The sequence below is a fragment of the Notamacropus eugenii genome, chromosome 4 (assembly GCF_028372415.1).
Source record: "Notamacropus eugenii isolate mMacEug1 chromosome 4, mMacEug1.pri_v2, whole genome shotgun sequence".
NCBI lineage: Eukaryota > Metazoa > Chordata > Mammalia > Diprotodontia > Macropodidae > Notamacropus > Notamacropus eugenii.
In genome coordinates, this window is record NC_092875.1 from 81,775,246 (window position 1) to 81,800,283 (window position 25,038).

The following is a 25,038-nucleotide window of genomic DNA, read 5'->3' on the forward strand; positions in this document are numbered from 1 at the left end:
GACCCCATCCTACTTAGAAAGCCCTGCCAGGGTCACCAGTATGTCTGTCAGGGTCCTCACTCTTCTTTCCAGTATCTACCTCCTAGGGCTATTGTTTATTCTCCCAAGTATCTGTCCTGTCTACACTGCTTCTTTCCTCTTCCTCACCCTCTGTATGGGACTGAGGCTCTAAATCAGCTTCTAGATGCCTCTATCCCTTTCTCCTCCCTGTTATCTCTTCCCTGGTGGTAGGGTCCTGGAAGCTTAGCTTCTCCTTCTATTAGTTGCTTGACTTTTTCTCCTTGGCAACCTCGGTTGGGATCAGAACCTCTACCTGGAATCTCTGGGCTTCTCATGGAAGTTTTGTGTTGGATTTAATCTCTTTGGTATGTCTTCTGCAGGGTCCTGGTCCAAGGTGCAGGTAGTAGAGACAGGAGGAAGGTGACACCTGACGGCCAGTCTGTGAGTCTGATCTGCAGGGCCTCTGACTTTAACTTCAAGAATTATTCCATGTCTTGTCACTGGTACCCAACTGAGAACCACAGGGAGTTCATGGCTGGCATCAGTCCCAAAACTGGCAGTATCAGACAGTACAGCCCAGAATTCAGGGCAGGGCTTTCATCAGCTGGAACAACAAGGCCCAAAGTGTGTCCCTGCCCTTGCTCCAGCTGCTAAAGGAAGACAGGTAAATATTACTGTACCAGATTCACTCTTTTAGGGCTCAGGCAGAGGCCTTGACACAAATCTGGGATTAGAGCCCCAGATGCTAATACTGTGTTGTGCTCTCTCTCTCTCTCTGTCTCTCTCTTTCTCTCTCTCTCCCTCTGTTTCCCTTCCCTTCCCTTCCTTTCCCTTCCCGTCTTCCCTTCCCTTCCCTTCCCTTCCCTTCCCTTCCCTAGGTTAAGCAGAAGAGACTCAGGTCTGCTCCTGAATTTCCTGCCTGCAGACCCTCTGCCCCTTTCACTTTACCTTGGGTCTCTTAGGCTCTCAACAGTGCATTGATCATTTGCTGGCCTGTAAGATCTCATGAATCCTCCTTTTCAAGTTCTTTTAACCTCTAATTTGGACCTAAGAATGGGAAAGGCTCCAAAGGTGCCATCAAGGATGCAGCCTTCTTTAAACTTGTGTAATAATCTTGTCACCATCAAGTCCTTTGGGGCTTTTTGTACTTCAGACTTTGGTCAGCTCTGCAGTTCAGCATGTTGTGCAAGACTCAGATGAAGGGAATAAATACACATAGCAAGGAGGAGCACAAGGAGAGAAGCCCAGAGACGCTTGATTCCTATCGCTGTGCTTCTCCAGAGCACCTAGGTCTCATGAAGCTCTTCTATCCATCTTCTATCCCTCTTTTCCATTTGAATTACAATGGGATTTTTCAAAGCCTTTTTTTTTTCAGAGCTATATTTCAAGAAAGCAGAAGTTAAAACTGTGAGGAAAAGAGCTAATTGTCCCAGCTTTAAAACAAATTGATGAAATAAATAAATAGGAAAGTAAGAAAATGTAGCCACCGAACCACAATATATCTTGCAAAATACCAGTGACCAAAATTTATATTTCTTTGGACAGAGTACCCACATGTAAGGGTATGACTCCCCATGTGGACAGAAGGACCACATGTGATGAAGGAGAAAGAAAAGAAGAAAATAGCAGCAATGCTCAACTTGAATTGCAATAACTCAGAAAACGGTGGGTGACCTTGACCTTTTTAAACTAAGACTTGCAGTCAGAAAGACCTGAGTTCAAGTCTGACCTCAGACACTTACTAGCAGTTTGACCCTGGGAAAATCACTTAATATGTATTTAACTGGGTTTTCTCAGCTGTAAAATGGGGATAATAATAGCCCCTATCTCCCAGAGCTGTTGTGAGGATCATATGATATAATCATTTTAATTCACTTGGTACAGTGTTTGGCATATAGTATTATATAGATGTTGGTTGCTACCATCATCATCATCATCACCACCGCACCACCACCACGACGATCATCTGACCTAAATCTGGCCACACTGCTACTTTCCCAGTCCTGGCTACTATAACTCTTAGTTCAGAGTAAGATTGCACTAACTTTCTTAAGTGCCACATTGAACCTGGGAGTCCATTAAGACTCCAAGATCTATTGTTTCCTCAGGAGAATTTTTCTCTTGTCACACTTCCTCCATCTTATACTTGTGAAGTTGTTGTTGTTTGGGTTTTTTTTGGAACTCAAGTATAAGACTTTACATTTATCCCATTTCAACTCCACTGTACTAGATTTTGCTTGATGATGTGGCTTGTCTTGTATAGGTCTTTTTGAATCCTAACTCATCAAGAATATTAGTTTCAAATATGTTCTTCATATCTAAACCAGGGAGAGTGAAAAAAATAGAAAGAAAATTATTGATCCATTTCTCTAATGAATTTTGATTAAAAAATTTTAAATAAAATATTAGCAAAGAGACTACATAAAGACAATATACCATACCCAGGCTGGATTTATATGAAGAATGCAGGACAGGCTCCATATTAGGAAAGGTTATGAACATAACCGACCATATCAATGACAAAACAATAAAAATTATATAATTACTTCAATGGATGCAGAAAGAGCTTCTAACAAACTATAAGACCCAATTGCTGTTGAAAACACTAAAAAGAATGGGAACAAATGGAACTTTCTTTAAAGTGATAAGTACTATCTCAAACCAAGAGCCAGCAGTATATATAATGGGGATAAGCCAGAAACTTTTACAAAAAAAGGTAGCCATGTAAGATATCCATCATCACAATTACTATTCAATATTGTGTTGATTAGTCTGGCAGAAGCTAGGAAGAATCCAACATCTTACAACAAAATGAACTCAAAACAGGCAAATACTTTAGACATAAAGGGTGACAACATAATAAAATTAATGGAACATGGAAGAATTTTCCTTTCAGATCTATGTATAAGGGAAGAATTCATGAACAAATAAGAGAGAGAGGTTCACAGGTGGTAAAATGAGATAATTTTGATTATATACAATTAAAAACTTTTGCACAAACAAAACCAATGTAACTAAAATTGGAAAAAAATCAGGAAACTGGGGGGAAATATTTGCAGTAAGTTTTTCTAACAAAGAGTTAATTTCTAAAATCCTTAGAGAATCAAGTCAAATTTACAAGAAAATCTTCATTCCCTAATTAATTAATGATCAAGGTATATAAATAGATAATTTTCAGAGAAAGAGATCCAAACCATCAGTTGCTATATGAAAAATGCACTAAATCACTCATATTTGGAGAAATACAAATGAAAACAACTCTGAGTTACCACTCCAAGTTATCCCTCCACATGTATTAGATTAGTTAAGATGACAAAAAAGAAAATGACAAATGCTGAATAGGCTGTGGGAAAACAGGTACTCTATGTACTGTTGATTGGATTGTAAACTAGTCTAACCATTCTGGAAAGCCTTTTGAACTAAGCCCCCTAAACTGTTATATTCTATATACCCTTTAGCCATACTACTACTAGGTCTATATACCAAAGAGACCAAAGAAAGAAGAAAAGGACTCATTATGTTAAAAAGTATTTATGGTACCTCTTTTTGTGGTGCCAATAGAAAATTGGAAAGTAAGAAGATGCCCATAAATTGAAGAATGGTTTAACAAGCTATGGTATATGAATACAATGGAATACTATTGTACTGTAAGAAATGATGAAGGGGACAATTCCAAAAGACTCATGATGGAAAATGCTATCCACATCCAGAGAAAGAACTATGGAATCTGAATGCAGATTGAAGCTTACTATTTTCGTTTTTTTTTTTCATGGTTTTCCCCTTCTGTTCTGTTTTGTCTTTCACAACATCACTAATGTGGAAAGATGTTTAATATGATTGCACATGTAGAACTGATATCAGACTGCTTGCTGTCTTGGGGAGGAAGAAAAATTTGAAACTCAAAATTACAAAAAATTAATATTAAAAACTATCTTTATATGTAATTGGAAAAAAATACTATTTACAAAAAAAAAAAAAGAAGTGATGAATGGGATGGTTTCAGGAAAAACCTGGGAAGACTTGTATGAACTAATGCAAAGTGAATACAATAATAGCAGCAATATTGTAAAGAAAATCATCTTTGAAAGACTTAGAAACTTTGATCATCACAGTGGCCAATCATAATTCCAAGGGACTAATGAGAAAAGATATTGTCCACCTTCAGAGGTGAACAATCAGAGAGCTGATTGACTCATAGGGCAAATTTAAGCATATTTTCTTCTCTCCCTATCGCCCTTCTTGATCTAGTGACCACATCTAACAGTAATGACTGTTATGACAATGATAGTAATGACAACAATGACAGTAATGACAACATTCTAATTTCTATACAAGGAAAGCATTGAGGTACATTTCCTTACACGTTCTACAGAGCCAGAATTACTCATTATAACTATATAGTGCTTGACTTTATTTTTAGCGTTATTGTTACTTAAATTATTGTGCAGTTGTATACATTTTTTTCTCATTTCTGCTCATTTCATGCTTCAGCAGTTCATTCCCAAGATATGTAAGTCTTTCCATTTTCCTCTGAATTCCCCACATTTTTTTCTAGGGACAATAATAATCCATTGTCATATACCATAATTTGTACAGTTATTCCCCAGCTGACCAGTACACACTTTGTTTCCAATTTTTGTTTTTGTGGGGTTTTTTTTTTGCTACCACAAAAAATGCTGCTGTGAATACTTTGTTACATATGGTATCATTTCTATCTTTGTCCTTTTGGGAACATATGTCCAACAGTGGAATATCTTCCAGGTAAGGAATATAAACAGTTTAATGACTTTTCTTGCCTAATTCCAAATAAGTTGGAGAAATTCTCAGGTCCACCAACAATGTTTCAGTGTTCCATTCTTCCTTTAGCCCTTCCAACGCTGCTTATTTTTCTTTAGTGATCTTTGCTAATTTTCTGGGCATGAGGCAAAATCTCACTATTGTGTTAATTAGTATTGCTCTTTTTATTAGTGATTTGAAACTGTCCTTTTGTGATTCATATTTTTTCCTATAGTTTTAAAAAATGATCTAGGACAGATTTTTGTTAAGATACAAAGGACTCACAGCATGCATGAACAAGTATAGGAATAAAACCCATGACGATATTTCATTGTATGCCTTCCATGAGGTAAAGATGCTTTCCAGTTACCTCATACTACCTATTTCCCTCAAATCTGCTTGTGTTTGTCCGTCATTCTTGCAGAAGACCATGGCATCAACTTGGTGACATGACTTGCAATTGACTTTGATTTGAGTGAGGGAGGACTGGGCAATGTCACCAACCTCACTTTCTTCTCCTGAGTCATCTGGGTCCAGTGGCATGATATTCATGAGGACAACTGGAGAGGGCCCAGGATGCAGACCCTGAGTTTTTCAAGCTTAGGTCTTATCACAATCTTATTTGAGTGAGATATACTGATGCAATGCATAGGCTTCTTTAAGTTACTCAAGGGATGGTCCCTTTAATTAAAAAAAAAAATCAAACTGGGGGGGAAGACCATCAGAGTTCCTGGGTAAAAGCAAAATAATTACTGTTTAGTTATTACATCCACTCTGTGCTAGGTGGGTGGGAACTTGTTCAGTCTTTGAGCTCCAGAGCGAATTGGGTTTAAGGCTTGATCTGTGAGCAAGAATTGTAGCCAGTAAACCCAGAGGAAAAAAGGAAGCTTTTGGTCATGGAGTTTATCTTCCCCTATGCAGAAAACCAGAGGACAGGAGTGGAGAGTAGAGACCTCAGATCTGCGCCATATGAGCAGTTCACAGTGAATTCATGGAATGTTGGTAGATCCAGAGCTTCTGGATCCTCATGGCAGGGCTTTAGCCTTTCAACTACAGAATGATCCTGTTAGCAGTCCTCTTCCTCCTCTGAAAAGTGTGCTGTTAAAAGTGTGCAATCTCCCTTTGGGTGGTTGGTGTCCAGCTCTTAGAACTCAGGAAACCTTAGCACTCTGAGGACCCTTGAATTCAGAATTACCCATGAAGTAACTCCTAAAATGAAATGTCCATAATTATAGTTCCTACTCTCTGTCCTGTTCTTAGAAAGGGAGAAAGAAAGAATAGCAGAGGTAAGCAGCTCAGATTTAGAGGGGTAATAATTCTCCTCTCATGCTGAATGCATTCCACTGCCATGGGTTCCAACTTTAAGTTGCTTTCGCTGTTCTTTTTGTAGAAGGTTTTGTCTATGGTGGTGGTAGATAAAATGCTTCCCTTCCCCACTGTCCCATCTGTACACTAGTCTGGGAGTCCAAAGGAGAGAAAATGAACAAAAATAATCCCTCCTTATAGTTTTTAGCTAGAGCTATTCAGAATTAATAAAGTCCTTAGAAAAAATCAGTGCTTACTATGGTACATCATAACCCTCTTGACCTTGACAGTGTGTTTGGGGAGCAGTAACATGTGGACCCACTCAAAGAACAGGTAAATCATCTGTTGACCCTGTGTATCCTCTGAAAGAACCTATGTAACTTTTGGGATGGGCCTATCCATCTTCTTTTTTTTAAAGTTTATTTATTGATTTTTAGTTTTCAGCACTCATTTTCACAAAATTTTGAGTTCTAAATTTTCTCCCCATCTCTTCCCTCCCCAACCCCCAAACACTGGGCATTCTGGTTACTCCTTTCCCCAATCAGCTCTCCCTTCCATCACACCCCTCCATTCCCTTATCACTATCTTCTCTCTTCTTATAGGGCAAGATGGATTTCTGTATCCCATTACTTGTATTTCTTATTTCCCAGTTGCATGCAAAAACAGTTTTCAACATTTGGTCCTAAAACTTTGAGTTCCAGCTTGTCTCCCTTCCTCCCTCACCACCCATTCCAACTGAGAAGTCAAGCAATTCAATATAGGCTTTATATGTGTAGTTTTGCAAAAGACTTCCATAATAGTCATGTTGTGTAAGACTAACTATATTTCCTTCCATCCTATTCCATCCCCCATTTATTCTATTCTGTCTTTTGACCCTGTCCGTCTCATAAGTGTTTACTTCTAATTGCTCCATCATCCAATTTGCCCTCCTTTCTATCATCTCCTGCCCCACCCCACTTGTCTCCTTCCCCCCACTTTCCTGTAGTGTAAAATAGATTTTCATATCAAATTGAGTGTGCATGTTATTCCCTCCTTAAGCCAAATGTGATGAGAGTGTCACTTTTTCCCTTTCACCTCCCCCCTTTTCCCTTCCACTGAAGAAGCTTTTTCTTGCCTCTCTTATGAGAGATAATTTGCCCCATTCCATTTCTCCCGTTCTCCTCCCAATAGATTCTTCTCTCATCCCTAAATGTTAGTTTTTTAGATATCATCCCTTCCTATTCAACTCACCTTATGCTCTCTGTCCATATATAATGTACACAACCCCTCCAACTACCCAAATACTGAGAAAAGTTTCAGGAGTTACAAATATCATCTTTCCATTTAGGAATGTAAACAGTTCAACTTTAGTAAGTCCTTTATGATTTCTCTTTCTTGTTTCCTTTTCATGCTTCCCTTAATTCTTGTGTTTGAAAGTCAAATTTTCTATTCATCTCTGGTCTTTTCATCAAGAATGCTTGAAAGTTCTCTATTTCATTGAATGACCATTCCCCCCCTGAAATATTGTACTCAGTTTTGCTGGGTAGGTGATTCTTGGTTTTAATCATAGTTCTTTTGACTCCCGGAATATTATATTCCAAGTCTTTCAGTCCCTTAATGTGGAGCTACTAGGTCTTGTGTTATCCTGATTGTATTTGCACAATACTCCAATTGTTTCTTTCTACCTGCTTGCAATATTTTCTCCATGAATTGGAAATTCTGAAATCTTGCTACAATATTCCTAGGAGTTTCTCTTTTTGGATCTCTTTCAGAAGCTGATTGGTGGATTGTTTCAATCTTTATTTTACTCTCTGGTTCTAGAATATTGGGGCAGTTTTCCTTGAAAATTTCATGAAAGATGATGTCTAGGTTCTTTATTTCATCATGGCTTTCAGATAGTGGCATAATTTTTTTTAAAAATTTATTTATTTCACGTTTAACATTTATTTTCACAAAATTTTGGGTTCCAAATTTTCTCCCCATTTCTCCCCTCCCCCACCCCAAAACGCCAAGTATTCTAATTACCCGTATCACCAATCTGCCCTCTCTTCTAACATCCCTCCTTTCTCTTGTCCGCATCTTCTCTTTTGTCCTGTAGGGCAAGACCACTTTCTATACCCCATTATCTGTGTTTCTCATTTCCTAGTTGTATGCAAGAACAATACTCAACAGTTGTTCCTAAAACTTTGAGTTCCATCTTCTCGTCCTCTCTCCCTCCCCAACCATTCCCTTTGGGAAGGCAAGCAATTCAATATAGGCCATATCTGTGTAGCTTTGCAAATGACATGCATAATAGTTGTGTTGTGTAAGACTAACTATATTTCCCTCCATCCTATCGTGCCCCCCATTGCTTCTATTCTCTCTTTTGATACTGTCCCTCCTCGAGTGTTGACTTCTAATTGCTCCCTCCTCCCATTGCCCTCCCTTCCATCATCCCCCACCCCGGTTATCCCCTTCTCCCCCCTTTCCTATATTTTAAGATAGGTTTTCATACCAAAATGAGTGTGTATTTTATTCCTTCCTTTAGTCAAATGTGATGAGAGTAAGCTTCATGTTTTTCTCTCACCTCCCCTCTTTTTCCCTCCACTGAAAAGTATTTTGCTTGCCTCTTTTATGAGAGATAATTTGCCCCATTTCATTTCTCCCTTTCTCCTCTCAATATATTTCTCTCTCATTGCTTAATTTCATTTTTTTAAGATATGATCCCATCCTATACAATTCCCTCTGTGCTGTGTGTGTGTGTGTGTGTGTGTGTGTGTGTGTGTGTGTGTAATCCCACCCAGTACTCAGATACTGAAAAGTTTCAAGAGTTACAAATATTGTCTTTCCATGTAGGAATGTAAACAGTTCAACTTTAGTAAGTCTCTTATGACTTCTCTTTGATGTCTACCAAGTTTCTCTTCATTCTTGTGTTTGAACGTCAAATTTTCTTTTCAGCTCTGGTCTTTTCATCGAGAATACTTGAAAGTCCTCTGTATCATTGAAAGCCCATTTTTTTCCTTAGAAGTATTATAGTCAGTTTTGCGAGGTACGTGATTCTTGGTTTTAGTCCTAGTTCCTTTGACTTCTGGAATATCCTGTTCCATGTCCTTCTATCCCTTAATGTAGAAGCTGCAAGCTCTTGTGTTATCCTGATTGTATTTCCACAATACTTGAATTGTTTCTTTCTCGCTGCTTGCAATATTTTCTCCTTGACGAGGCAACTCTGGAATTTGGCCACAATATTCCTAGGAGTTTCTCTTTCTGGGTCTCTTTCAGGAGGTGATTGGTGGATTCCTTCAATATTTATTTTGCCCTCTGTAATATCAGGGCAGTTTTCCTTGATAATTTCATGAAAGCAGATGTCTAGGCTCTTTTTTTTGATCGTGACTTTCAGGTAGTCCCATAATTTTTAAGTTGTTTCTCCTGTATGTATTTTCCAGGCCAGTTGTTTTTCCAGTGAGATATTTCACATTATGTTCCATTTTTTCATTCTTTTGGTTTTGTTTTGTGATTTCTTGGTTTTTCATAAAGTCATTAGCCTCCATCTGTTCCATTGTAATTTTGAAAGATCTGTTTTCTTCAATGAGCTTTTGAACCTCCTTTTCCATTTGCTAATTCTGCTTTTTAAAGCATTCTTCTCTCCATTGGCTTTTTGAACCTCTTTTTCCAATTGAGTTCACCTATTTTTAAAGGTGTTATTTTCTTCAGCATTTTTTGGGGCTCCTTTAGCAAGGTGTTGACCTGCTTTTCATGTTTTTCTTGCATCTTTCTCATTTCTCTTCCCAGTTTTTCCTCCACCTCTCTAACTTGATTTTCACAATCCTTTTCGAGCTCTTCCATGGTCTGAGTCTATTGAATATTTATTTTGGATGTTTGGGATACAGAAGCCTTGACTTCTTTGTCTTTTGCTGATGGTCAGAATTGTTCTTCCTCATCTGCAAGGATGGGAGGAGATATCTGTTCACCAAGAAAGTGATTTTCTGTGGTCCTATTTTTTTTTCCTTTTTTGGGCATTTTCCCAACCAGTTATTTGACTTTTGGGTCCTTTGTGAAGAGTAGGGTATACTCTGGGAGTCTGTGAGATCTCAGTTCCTCCAAGGTAGCACAATCAAGCGTGTACTGGTCTTGATGCAGAAAGTCATATTTATGCCCAGAATTTTAGCAGTTATCTCTCCACAGCCACCTGGCCTCCAGTTCCAAAGTCAGCATGGGGGGGCTGATTTTCTGATAAGCTGGATGGGCAGGGCCACCATTCACTTTGAGACAGAGACCAGCTGGGCCAGGTCCTCCACCCAGGGCTGAGGTAAGACTCAGTGATTCAGTGACCCCAGGGGTTTTTACGCTCAAACAATGGAGCTTCTCTAAGGGCTGCTGTGCTGGCTCTGTGGTTGCTGCCTGCTGCTGGAGCTATGGGAAGTCCCTTCTCACTTCCTGGCCAGCTGATTAAACCTCATCACTGACCTTTGGTGCCTGTGGGCTGAGGGATCTGAGGACCTGCTACTGTGACTGGAGATTCTGCCCCCGAGGTATCCTCCTCCCAGAGTCTCATCCCACGGTGCTGTGCACCAAGGCTGGGCTGGGCTCCATGCTCAGCTCTGTGTCCTGCATAACCGATGTTTCTGTGGGCCTTTCAGATCTCCTCCACTCCCTTGTTCCCCACTTCTGCTGCTCCAAAATTTGTTGAGAGTCCCTCTCTACTGGTATTTTATGGGCTGTGGGGAGGACCCTGCGTAAGTGTGTCTTTCTAGTCCACCATCTTGGCTTGGCCCCCTAGTCCCATAATTTTTAAATTGTCTCTTCTGTTTGTATTTTTCAGGTCAGTTGTTTTTCCAGTGACATATGTTACGTTGTCTTCTATTTTGTCATTCTTTTGATTTTGTTTTGTAATTTTTTGTTTTCTCGTAAAGCCATTAGCTTCCATCTGCTCCATTCTAATTTTTAAAGAACTATTTTTTTCAATGAGCTTTTGAACCTTCTTATCCATTTGGCTAATTCTGCTTTTGAAAGCATTCTTCTCTTCATTCGTTTTTTGGACTTCTTTTGCCAATTGAGTTAGCCTATTTTTAAAGGTGTTATTTTCTTCAACATTTTTTGGGGTCTTCTTTAGCAAGCTGTTGACTCACTTTTCATGATTTTCTTTCATTGCTTTCATTTCTCTTTCCAATTTTTCCTTCACCTTTCTTACTTCATTTTCAAAATCCTTTTTGAGTCCTTCCGTGGCCTGAGACCATTGCATTTTTATTTTGCATGTTTTGGATGCAGAAGCCTTGACTTTTAGATCTTCCTCTTATGGTGCTCTTTGTTCTTCCTCATCTGAAAGGATGGAAGAAAGTACCTGTTCACCAAGAAAGCCTTCTATAGTCTTATTTTCTTCCCTCTTTTTGGTCTTTTTCCCAGCAAGTTACTTTACTCTTGAGTCCCTTGTCAAGAGGAGGGTATACTCTGGGGAACTGTAAGTTCTCAGTTCCTCCAAGGTGGTACAATCAAAGGAGAGGTGTTTATTCCTTTCCTGGCCTGTTCTCTTGTCTGTGAGCAACCACAAACCCTCTGTTCTGCCCAAGATCTACCAGTAGGATTTCCTCTCCAGAGCCTCTACCAGCTCCACCAGGCCTGCCAACACTCCTCCTCACCCCAGGGTTGCCACTCAGGGCTGAGATCCAGATCACCCACACAATTCCTCCAGGGGCTTTAGGCTGAGGTCTCTTAAAATGGATGCTGTGCAGCAGCAAATGCTGCTACCCTGGGGCCACCAGGGCCAGAACGTGTTCCCTTCTCATGCAGGTGAAAGAACTTTCTCACTGACCTTTCAAGCTGCTTTTCGTGTTTGTGGATTGAGGAATCTGGGAACTGCAGCTGCTGCCAGAGATTTTGCACTCGAGGCTGCTCCAGTCCTGTCTCTGCCACACGGTCAACTGGGCTGTGCTCTACTCCACGTCCAGTGTGATACCCCTTTCCTGTCAGCCTTCCAGGCTGTCTTGGGCTGGAAATCTCTTTCACTCTGTCATTTTGTGTTTTTTTCTGCTCTGGAATTTGTTCAGAGTCATTTTTTACAGGTATTTTATGGGCTAAGAAGGGGAGGGTGCAGCTTCTACAGGTTCTTCCTTCTACTCTGCCATCTTGGCTCCACCCCTGTGACAGCATTTCATCTTCTTCATCTTCTGAAAGAACACAAGTATCCCGTGTGATTCTTCCATATTGCACTGGTTCATCTTTTGCTCGACTGCATGTTCTCTGCAACAACCTGGACATTCTTCTTGAATCTCTACAACCTCTGTAAGTTCTTTGTCTTCTTTGCCTCTTCTGTAGAACCTATGCATTCTTTAAAGAGGGACATGCATTCACTGGAAATAGAGAGACATTCTCAGCAGAGCCTGGGCACCCTCCTTAAGGATCCTCTATATTCTTCATCAAGGGTGTGAGCATCTTTTTCAGGGCCTGTTTATCCTTTGTTTGTCCTCTATAAAGACCACTACATACATTGTAAAGAGAATGGGCCTCACCAGACCTCCAGTTCACTCTAGGAAGAATTCTGTGTAGAACCTGTACATCCCCTGTACACTTCAGTGTACTTTTGTCAAGGTCTGTGCCTCCTCTTTGTAGATCCATAGCTTGTTTGCTTGAATTGTGTATTCACTGTAAGAAACTGTGCATCTTCTTTAAATGCTTTTTCCTAGATCTGTGAATCCTCCCTAAGAACCTCTGTAGCCTTGCCAGGATCCCATTTCTCTGGGTTTATAGTGAGCCATGTGTCACTGTGGGGATAAGGAAGGGAACACAGTGATGTGATCTCAGGGACACCTGGGATAAAAACATGCCAGACATTTGGAGGGGATGGCAGCTGTGGTAAGGACACCTGGGACTTATAGTCATGCAGACATTCCTTGATGCTACAATATCCCAGAAACCTTAATCAACGTGGACTTAGCCCTTCTGCCACCAGAGCAGTTGGGGGTAGAATGGAGGGGACAAGGCTACAGATAAGAAATTCAGGCCTTGACGTAGGTCCCCAGTAAGATGGAGCCCTTATAGAACTGAACAGGCCAATATCAGGCCTTGCCTTGGCTAATTCATTGGAGGCTTCCTGGCTCTTTCCCTCCTCTAGTATCCTTTTGGATAAAAATCCTTTAAGTAGTTGAAATATTATCGTGGGGAAGAGAAATTAGACTTGGTTGTCTTGGTTCCAGAAGGCAGAACTGCATAGAAGTTTTGAATGGACAGATTTTGGTTCAATGTAAGGGAAAATATCTAAACCATCAGAAATGTCCTGAAACTAAATTTGTTTCTCTTTGGATTAGTGATTCTTTACCCCTGAAGGACTCCAAGTGAAAGCTCACTCATTGGTAAAGTTGGTTAGTTACAAGTTCATGAATTCCATCTTTAACACATTTATCACATTTATCCCCTTTTTTCTATCACCGTTTCTACCTCATAACACAGGTACTTAAAGCTAAACACCTGTACCATGGTACCTGGTCAATTTTTGTAAAAGTTCCACATGGAGCTGCGAAACGTATAATATTTTGCTATCCCATTTAGAAAACACTATAAATCTTTTAGGTCTAGCTTTTCCAGAAATTTCATCAGTTTTATATTACCCTTTTTTGTTTATATTTTTGTTTCACTTATCCAAAATTGATAGAAGGATATTAAAATCTCCTGTCACTAATGTGTTGTTATTTATGTTTTCTTTCAGCTCACATAATAATTTCTTAGTGAATATAGATACCAAAGTATTTGGAGTAAATACAAGTTTGTTACTGGTATTCATTCATTTGCCATCTATGGTTCCTTTAAACACAGTATAGTTTCCTTGCTTATTCCTTTTAAATTTTTTAAATGTTTGTTTTTGCTTTGTCTGACAGCATGATGATGAATCCCGGTTTTTTAGGATTCACTTGATGAATAGTAATTTTTTCCATCCCTTCAATTTTAGTTTTTGTTGCCTAGAGGTCAAACAACTAGTAAGTCTGAAGTCAGATCTGAACTAAGGAGAGGAGTCTTCCTGACTCCAGGCTCAATATTCTATCCACTGGACTTCTAGTTGCCCAGGTGTAAAATAGTCTTATGTTATTCAAATGACCTTTCCTTTGTATCTGGGAGACTTTCTCCTTATCATTTTTGGAATTTGTTGTTTCTGAATTTCTGAATGCTAGAGTAGAAGAGACAATCCAGCTTAACTCTTCTATATTCTCCTTCAAATAACCTTAAAATAACATGTCTCATTGAATATTGGAGCAGTGGAGTTAGGAAAAAGTTGAGATAAGCCATAATTTCATCTGAAAGCACCTTAGGATTTGACCAGAAGTTTTTGACATCAAGTTGGCAGCCAGCCTGGAGCACATATTTAGAGGCATCAGTGGTGGACCTTGGAGATGACTGTGATAGTTTCAGCAGAATTTCAGGAACTCTCAGCCCAGAGATGGTAAGGGGATTGGATAAATCATCAGAAAGAGCTTATAGAGGACACTCAGGCAACACTGGGTATGGGACCAGGTTCTGTATGTTAACTCAGTTGCCTATATGCAGTTCTGTTTTGCAGTTTTAGGGTGGAGTGGAGCACTTGTGGTCAGTCACAAGGGAGCAGAAACCTTGGTCACAATTCCAGGCAGAGAGGAACATTAGTGCTTGTGGCTACAGAAAAAGAGGAGCCTTTCCTGAGTAAAAAGCAGAGCACAGATCAAGAGAGCTATGACCACACTTCTCCGAGATTAATGCCACCTTGGAAGTGCCAAAAACATCGAGACCCATAGAACTAGTTCTGAAAAAAGCAACACAGAAAAAGCCTGAAGTTTAGAACAGTGCCTCCCCACCCCAAAATGAATAGAGCTCAAATTTAACAACATAAGGTTCTAAGTAAAGAAATAGTTTGGAAAAATGAGAAAACAACAACAACAACAAAACCTGACCTTAAAAAGCTACTGTGGTGGTGAGGAAAATAAAGGCAACACAACAATGTTAAAACAACTACAAGCAAAGCCTTAAAGAAAAATGAAAATAGGACACAAACCTCAAAATAATTCCTGGAAGAACTAAAGTAAGAGAGATAGAAGAAAAATTGGTAAAGAAATGAAAGTGATGCAAGAACATTACGAAAAGAGCATTACCAGCTTGATAAAAGAGACACCAAAAATACTGAAGAAAATAACACCTTAAAAAACAGAATTGGCCAAATGGTAAAAGAGGCACAAAAATTCCCTGAAGAAAAGAACACCTTAAAAGGCAGAAGTGGTCAAATGGAAAAAGAGGTGCAAAAACTCACTGAAGAAAATGATTCCTAAAAAATAGAAATGAGCAAGTAGACCTTGATTACTCACTGAGACATCAAGAAACAATAAAATAGAGTAAACAAGAATGAAAAAATAGAAAAAATATGATGCATCTCATTGAAGAACTAACCCAGAAATTAGATTTAGGAGACATAATTTAAGCATACTGGACTGCCTGAAAGGTATAATCAATGAAAGGCCCTAGATATAATACTTGAAGAAATTTGAAAGGAAAACCATTCTAATATCTTACATCCTGATGCTCAAATATAATTTGGAAACACCCACCTCCTGAAAGAAGTCCCCAAATGAAAACTCCCAAGAATGTTGTAGTCAAATTCCAGTCTCCCCAGGTCAAGGAGAAAATATTGCAAGCAGTCACAAAGAAATGATTCAAATATCATAGAACCAAAGTCAAGATCACACAAGATTCAGCAGTTTCCTTGTTAAAGGAGTGGAGGGATTGGGAAATGATATTTCAGATGTCAAAGGAACAAATGTCAAATTACAACCAATATTCACCTGCCCAGCTCAATTGAACGCAATCCTTTAGGAGGCAAAATAGATATTTAATAAAATAGAGAGCATTAGCTCTGTTACACAACAGATAAATCATATGTGAATGGTTTTCTTGTCTTTTCTTCACTGTCCCCTCATTTTTTATTCAACAGCTCTCAGTTGTTCCAGATGCTAATACCACCCTCCTGGATTTTTTCAACACAACCCAAGGGGTAGTATCATTCACTTTCAGAAACATTTATCCAAAGCCTCCAAGTAAAATATGAATTGGTATCAGACCATGGAAGAGCCCAAAAAGGATTTAGAAAACAAATTAAGAGAGGTAGAGGAAACGTTGGGAAAAGAAATGAGATTGATGCAAGAAAATCATGGGAAAAAAGTGAACAGCTTGGTGTAGGAGACACCAAAAATTACTGGAAAAAGTGACACCTTAAAAAACCGAGCAAATGGTAAAAGAGGTTCAAAAAGCTAATGAGGAGAAGAGTGCCTTAAAAAGTAGGACTGGCAAAATGTAAAAGGAGGTCCAAAATCTCACTGAAGAAAATAATTCCTTAAAAATTAGAATGAAGGAAATAGAATGTAATGACTTTATGAGAAATCAAGAAACAATAAAACAGAACCAAAAGAATGAAAAAAAAAATAGAAGACAATGTGAAATATCTCATTGGAAAAAATGATTGACCTGAAAAATAGATCCAGGATAGATAACTTAGAATTAGTGGACTGCCTGAAAGCCATGATTAAAAACAGAGCCAAGAAATCATTTCAAGAAATTATCAAGGTACCCAAAGGGCTATAGAGCTATGCATACCCTTTGATCCAGCAATACCATTACTATGTGTGTATTCCAAAGAGATCATAAGAAAAGAAAAGGGACCATATGTACAAAAATATTTATAGCAGCTCTTTTTATGGTGGCCAAGAATTGGAAATTGAAGGGATTCCCATCATTTAGGAAATAGATAAACAAGATGTGGCATAAGAATGGAATGGAATACTACTGTTCCATAAGACATGGTGGTCAGGTGGATTTCAGAAAACCTGGAAAGTATGGATGCTAAGTGAAGTGAGCAGAACCAGGACACCACTGTACAGCAACATTATTTGGTGAGTGACTTTGTTAGACTTAGCTCTTCTTAGTAATACAGTGATCTGAGATCACTTGAAAAGACTCACAATGGAAAATGCTATCCACATCCAGAGAAAGAAATATGGAGTCTGAATGCAGATTGAAGCATACAATTTTCTCTCTTTTTTTCTTTCTCATGGTTTTTCTGTTTTGCATTCATCCTTCTTTCACAACATGATTAATGTGAAAATATGTTTAATATGATTATGCAGGTATAGCCTACAACAAATTGCATGCCATCTTGGGGAGGAGGAGAAAAGTTAGAATTCAAAATCTTATAAAACTGAATATTGAAAGATCAAAATCAATCAATCAATCAATTAACTTTTAAACATTACATAATTTATTTATTTTACAGTTCTCCACATTCACTTCCACAAGAAGTTGAATTCAAAATTTTTTCCCCATCTCTTTTCTCCCTCCACTCAATAACAGTATGCACCCCATACACCCCTTCCCGTAGTCTATACTCCCTTCCTTTACCCACCCTTCTTCCATCCCCCTTCCCCTCTATTTTTCTGTAGGGCAAAATAGATTTCTACAGTCCATTGCCTGTATAGCTTAATTTCCAGTTGCATGCAAAACAATTTGTAACATTCATTATTAATGTTTTGAGTTCCATATTGTCTCCCTCCTTCCCACCCACCCTCACTGAGAAAACAAGGAGTTCGATATTGGCAATACATATGTAACAATGAAAAACACTTCCATAATAGTTACGTTATAAAAGATTAACCACATTTCCCTCTGTCCTACCTGTCCTCAATTCATTCCATTCTTTCTCTTGACCTGTCCTCCTACAATACTCTTTGGTTCTGACTATCCTTTTCCCCAATTTTCTGTTCCTTCTATTATCTTCCCTCTCCTATCCCCTTCCCCCATGCCTTCTTGCAGGGTAAAATAGATTTCCATATCCAGTTAAGTGTGTTATTCCTCCTTAAGCCAAATTCCATGAGAGTAAGGCTCAATTATTTCCTTTCATCTCCCACCTCTTCTTCACCATTGGAAAAACTCTGTCTTCTCTCTTTCATGTGAAGTGATTTGCAACATTCTACCCCTCCCTTTCTCTTACTCCTTGTACATTACATTCAACAGTAAATTTTTTTAAAGTATTCTCCCACTGTGACCTCTGTCTATGTATGTGTATATATACATATATATGTATGTATGTGTACACACATACATACATACACCCATGTACACATATCTACACATATATAGTATACATATACATACATACAAATACACACCTACATATATGTATGCATATATGCATGTACACACACAGACACATATATACGTATGTCTATTCCCTGTAGCAACCCTAATACTGAAAACGTTCTCATGAATTATCAAAAACATCTTCCCATATAGGAATGTAAACAGTTCAAATTTAATAAGTTCCTTAAGGCCTTTCTTTGCTGTTTACCTTTTCATGTTTCTTTTGATTCTTGTATTTGAAAATCAAATTTTCTATTCAGCTCTGGTTTTTTCAAGAAGAATACTTGGAAGTCCTCTATTTCTTTGAAATTCCACTTTTTTCCCTGAAGCATTATACTCAGTTTTACTGGTAGGTGATACTTGGTTTTAATCCTAGCTCCTTTGACTTCTGGAGTATCATATTCCAAGTCTTTCTATCCCTTAGGGTAGAAGCTGCTAAATCTTGATTGTATTTTCACAGTACTCTAATTCTTCTTTCTGGCTGCTTGTAATATTTTCTCCTTGATCTGAGAACTCTGGAATTTGGCTAAAATATTCCTCAGAGTTTTCCTTTTGGAATCTCTTTCAGGAAGTGATCAGCAAATTTTTTCCATTTCTATTTCATCCTCTGGTTCTAGAATATTGGGACAGTTTTCCTTGATAACTTCTTGCAGCCTTGGCTCTTTTTTTTGATTATGGTTTTCAGTTAGGCCAATAATTTTTAAATTATCTCTCCTGCACCTATTTTCCAGGTCAGTTGTTTTTCAGTGAGGTATTTCAAGTTTTCTTCTATTTTTCCATTCTTTTGGCTTTGTTTTACAATTTCTTGATTTCCCATAGTCATTAACTTCTATCTGCTCCATTCTAATTTTTAAAGAACTATTTTCTTCAAAGAGCTTTCAAACCTTCTTTTCCATTTGACCAATTGTGCTTTTTAAATCATCCTTCTCTTGACTGACTTTTTGTATCTCTATTTTGCCATTTGGGTTAGTCTATTTTTAAAGGTGTTATTTTCTTCAGCATTTTTTGGGGTCTCCTTTGGCAAGCTGTTGACTCATTTTTCATGATTTTCTTGCATTGCTCTCATTTTTCTTCCCAATTTTCCCTCCATCTCTCTTACCTGATTTTCAAAATTCTTTTTGAGCTGTTCCATGGGCTGAGACCATTGCATATGTTTTTTTGGAGGTTTTGGAAGTAGAAGCCTTGATTTGATGCGTTTCTCTGATGGTATGCTTTATTCTTCCTCATCTGAAACAATGGAAGAAAATACCTTTTCATCGAGAAAGTAACCTTCTACAGTCTAAATTCCCCTCCTCTTTTTTTGGGGGGTAATTTCCCAGTCAGTTAATTGACTTTTGAATCCTTTGTCACGTGGAAGGTATATTCTAGGTACCTGTAAGTTCTCAGTTACTCCAAGGTGGCACAATCAAGGGAGAGGCATTTGCTCCTCTCTTGACCTATGCTTTGATCTGTGAGCAACCACAAGCACTCTTTTCTGCCCAGGATCTGCCAGTAGGGTCCACCACACCAGTACTCCTCCTCAGCCTAGGACTACCACTCAGAACTCAGACCCAGATCAGCTGCTCGAATCACCTGCTCGATTTTGTTAAGTGCTCCAAAAGTGGATGCTGTTGTCACTCTGGAGGCAGAGCTCAGATCAGATGTCCCTCTCACCCAGGTGAAAGAGATTTCTTGCTGACTTTTGAAGTTGTCTTTGGTGTTTGTGAGTTGAGAAATCTGGGAACTGCAGCTGCTACCTGTGATTCCACACCCTGAAGTCTGCTCCAGTTTTGTCCATGTATGGCCAAGGTTGGGCTGCACTCTGCTCCAAGCCTAGTGTGGTAGACATTTCCTGTTGGCCTTCCAGGTTGTTTTGGGATGGACACCTCTCTGTCATTTTGCGGCTTCTGCTGCTCTAGAATTTTTGTAGTGTCATTTTTTTATATGCATTTTATGGGCTATGGGGGAGAGCTAGAGCAGATCCATCCCTCTGCTCTGCCATTTGGACTGCACCCTTCAAGCATACTTTAAAAATTCTCTTTTTCTTGTCTTTTTTAAAATCATGGCTAATATGTTTTGCATAACCTCCTATGTATGCTACATAATATTGCTTGTCTTCTTAATGTGTGGGGGAGTGGTAGGAGGATTAGAGAAAATTTGGAAGTCAAATTTAAGAAGATAATCTTTATAAAGAAAATCAATGAATCATAAAAAAGATATCAATAAAAAAGTTTTAGAAGAAAAGAGGTTGCAGGTGAGAATTATATCATCATATGAATTCCTGATGATTTGGAATTCATCAAACCAGAATTGGAAAACCCTTCTGGAATGCTCCATGGGGGTGTGTAGATAGAGTCTTTGTAGGAGCATCAGAGTCCTTTCAGTAGTTCGCTGAATTATTTCCAAACACCTTTGGAGGATTAATTGGCTTAAGTGTTCCCAAACTCCACAGGGAGATATGTAATTGCAAAAATCCCAAAATCCTCTTAAGACATTGGTCAGCCATAATTTGGAGAGGTGTACAGCAGGTCCAGAAGAGACATGCAGAGTAGTCATCTCTGGGCAACTATACTTGCTTGTTGAGTGTCTCCATTCCTTCTTGACTATTCAGTCTATGATCAGATTCCCCCAATGGATCCCAGGGTGCTTTCCCTTTCAAGCCTTATCTTGTGTTACCTGGCTTAGCCTGGGAATAGATCAATTAATCTCGTGCAATTGAGTTGGTAAGAACCAAGGGTAACAAGTCATTAATGTAGTTACCCCAGAAGTCATTGATCTGAGGCTTTGCAAAAGTGAAGCTCTTCCTAAATGTCTAGCCTCCCAGGAGCCTTTCTTTCAAGTTGATCTAGGACAGGGATGGGGAACCTGTGACCTTTCTTAATTTTCATGTTAACATTATTTGAAAGTACTAAATACATAGTGGTTAGATTATTTACAAAATAACCTATATTTTTAAATTATATCTAATTGAAAAAAATTTAAATGCTGCTTTATTTGATTACAGCTGAATTAGTAACATGAAAAGGATCTCTATACCTGATACAGGTTGTATATACAGAGGTCCCTCACACTTACCTGAAGACATTTCACTGAGCTTCATGACCTTGATGAGTTCTCCCGGGATCAACTCCAGGAATTCTCATCTCATTTCCTGCCACGCTCATGTTCCTCCACAGTTCTTAAGGACCATTCTCTGGAGACAAGGGGTTTAAGTTCTTTCCTGTGTCACCATGAGAAAATTTTGGCCCTAGAATAGAAGTTACTGTTTTGCCATGTAAGTTCCCATGTTTTCAAGGAAAGTGTATAGGGGTAAGGAAAGCATGACATTCTGTTAGACCCCAAGATGGCTACAGGGATGTGTATGTGTGTGCATGCATGCATGCGTGCGTGTGTGTGTGTGTTTGTGTGGCTTTGTGTTGGATTAGTAGTTCCAGTCATCCTATGTCCAGAACAGTGGTGATGCACGTCTCTGTCTAACACTATTTTCAAATAGACCCTCCCTCTTGCCCACTCCAGAAACCATAATCCTGCCAATCTTCCCATACCCATGAACCTCTATCTCCCTACCCTTGGGAATCTTCTGAAGCTAAGAGCCTTTGATAATATGGGAAGTCTCTGGACCCAGGAACTATCCTGATGAATCCAGGACTGACCTTGACCCCTGTGATTTCCTAGATCCCACCAATAGCATTGGCCTTTCCTGAAGTCCTAGGTCCTTTATCCCCCATATCCTTCCCTACCTACGTTTGTAGTGGAGATGGAGAGATGGGTTAGTGTGGTTATGAGGGAGTTTAGGGGAATCAAAACACTGTGGATGGACTGCCCCTATTTACACTACCTCCATCTCTGATTCATTCAGTGGAATAGACAATGCTGGAGGAGTCAGAGGGAGGCTCCCACCAAGTTGGAAAGACCCTGAACCTAAAATGCCAAAATTTTGGTTTCCAGTTCAAGATAAGCAAACTTGACTGGTATCTTTGAGCCCCCAGCTATGCTCCACTGTGATTAAGCAATTTCAACAGTAGTTCTACAGATGCTGCTGGAGACTTGACTCACCACCTCCAGGGAAAACACTGGCAGCCAGATGTTCCTACAGATTGAGGGCATGGGGCTCAGAGATTGTGGCCGATAGCACCATGCAAGGAGAGTGGGCAATGGAGATGACACAGACAAGTTGTTTTTTGGTTGTGGTATCGATGTGGTTGTGGAGCCTGCTGAGTGCTTCTACTATCTCAGTCCTAAGAAAATCCAAAGACTTTAGGTCACACAGTCAGTCAGTGTTGGGTCTAGAGCAGAAACCAGGTTCCCCATCTCCCAGTCCCCTCTTGCCACCACAGTGTACTTTCTGACCATGCAAAGCTAACATTCCCACTCTGAGCTAAAATCCCTGGGGATGGGTTATGGTAGGTCATTAAAGGACTTTGGGGGTCATATCATAATAAAATCCATGGATTTGGGATACTCAGCAATGAAATCCTGATACTTTTCAACATCAGTGACTACCAGGAGTTGGGGGAGTTGGGAAGGGGAAAGGAGACTGTGGTCTATGGGGCAGCATAGGCATATGAGTTGGGTATATGGGAACTAGACTATGGCTGAGTTTTGGGGCAGAAAATGGGGCTGAGGTTTGTTTTTTATAGTTACTTGGTCACATGAATCTATTCGCTAACTATAGGCTCAGGCTGACATGAAGAGGGGGCAGGAAATATGGGGTTAAAAATTGTTTTTCAAAATTATATGTTAGTCATATGTGTTTCCTTCCCACATCTGGGTTAGGTCCAGATAAAGGACAGGAAGATTTCATTTGATTGCAGAATCTCAAGCCCCCATCACCCAGCATATTCTTGGTGAGGGATCAGGATTCTGTGGCCTGCCTGAGTAGGAACTTCTACCCTAAGGAACTTAATGTGTCTCTGGCCTCCCCTTCGGCTTTCAACACAGCCCAGACTCTTACTGTAATTCCTTTGGCCAGTGGCACCTATGGTGGTGTTCAGATTGGCAGGGTTGGTGAGAATGATACAATATCATGCTGCGTGAAACACCTTGGGAAAGGAATACATGTATTCCACTGGCCAGGCATGATTAACCTCTGGGTGATGGAGTTCAGGGAGATGGAGGTGGAAAAGAGGAATGCTTTAGTTTAAGAAGGGCCATTCTGGGTTCACTGAAGGATAGAGATATAAGCTATGTCTGGGGAGTGGCATTACAGGGTGCTAAGTAAAATTTTAAGCTAGGGAAAAGAGTTCTGGAATTGGAATGTGGGTCCTAGAATGGAAAGGAGTATCCTAGGAAAAGGGGTCATAATGCTAGAGATAAGAATCCTGATCTGTGGACTAAGTCTTGCATTGAAGGGGAACAACCAGGATCAAAACATGGTAATAGGCTTGGGAGGTGGTTCCTGACATGAGGGGGCTATGCACTAGGGAGGCCAGTCCTGGGCTCGGTGAGGACCAGAGTTGTGTCTGAGGATATGTTTCTATCTTCAGATCATACTGTGCCAGACCCTGCGATTACCTCTGAGCAAAAACTGTCTTGTCTTGAGCAGGATCTTATGGCTGAATGAAACATTCATGGTGAAAAATATAGAGCTAATGAGACTGAACTTGAGAGGTTCATAAGAAAGAAAAATGCAACAGTGACCAGAAGGGAAACTGACAAAGACTGGAGGTTACCAAGAGGCAAATTTAGCTTTGATCATGTAAAGAATAAGTTTCTCAATATTAGAACTGTCCAAAAGTGGAACAGGCCATCTGAGGAGGCTATGGGACCCCTTCATTAAGGCACTTTCAGCTAAGACTGGATGAAACCAGTTAGGTATATGCTGTAAAGGGAATTCCTTCTAGGCACACGTTGGAGCAGTTAGCTACTCAGGTCCTTTCTAAGTGAAGTTCTCTGAATCTATGATCCTGTTGGGTCTATGTGTCCTACTTTAATAATTGGATAGCCCAGGGTTCAGAGCTACAATCAGCCCAGGTATGGAGTGTGTGATGTTTCACAGTTTGGTTGTGTCATAATTCAGGTTTGAAAGTATATAATGTTACCCAAGTCTCAGGAAATGCGGTACTCCATAAACTGAACTGAGCCCAAATGCTCCTTCATAACTCACTCTCTTGATAATTATTCCTCACAGTGATTACTCCAAGCATCCTTTCTTTCTTCTCCATACCCTCATCCTCCACAGTTGCAGCAGACATCCTACTTCAAATAGAGCTTGTTATCGTTTCCTTTAAACTTGTTCCTTCAGTTGTTCCATCACTATTTCTGTTACTGTTGCATTCAGCCCATGCTTGAACAATTGAAGTTATTTTGATTCTTTCACCTCATCCAAATTTCATAACAAATCCAATATAATCTAACAAATATTAATGAGCACTGACCTTGTGCAAGACATCAGGGATTCAGGGGAAAAATGAAAAGCATTCCTTGCCCTTTAGGAGCTTACATTCTACTGGAGGGCAGGACACCGCATACGTACAGATCAGTGTATACATGATTGTCTGAGAAGGGAATGAGCACCAATGAATAAGGACATGAGGAAGGGCTTCATGTTTGAATTGATTCAAGATCTGAGCCTTGAAGGACATTAGGAATTGTAAGAATGGAATTGAGGAAGGAATGAATTCCAAACTGGGAGGTGGGGCAAGGGTATCTGGGAGATAAAATGCAAGTTTGGGGAACAGCAAATAGGAAAGATGATTTGAAACATGAAATGTGTGAAGAGGGAATGATGTGCATTAAACATGGAGAAATGGATTAGAACCAAATTGTGAAAGACTACGATTCATCCTGGAGTCAATACGGAGCCATGTAAGATTCTTGAGCTGAGAAAATGACATGGTGAGACTTGTGTTTTAGGAAGATAATTCTGACAACTGTGTAGAG

At 39.5% G+C, this 25,038-nt stretch overlaps 1 pseudogene; it reads left to right on the plus strand.

Moving 5' to 3' along the window:
* The first annotated feature begins 40 nt into the window (after positions 1-40).
* On the plus strand, positions 41-23,719 carry LOC140502262 (uncharacterized; annotated as a pseudogene).
* The last annotated feature ends 1,319 nt before the right edge of the window (positions 23,720-25,038 follow it).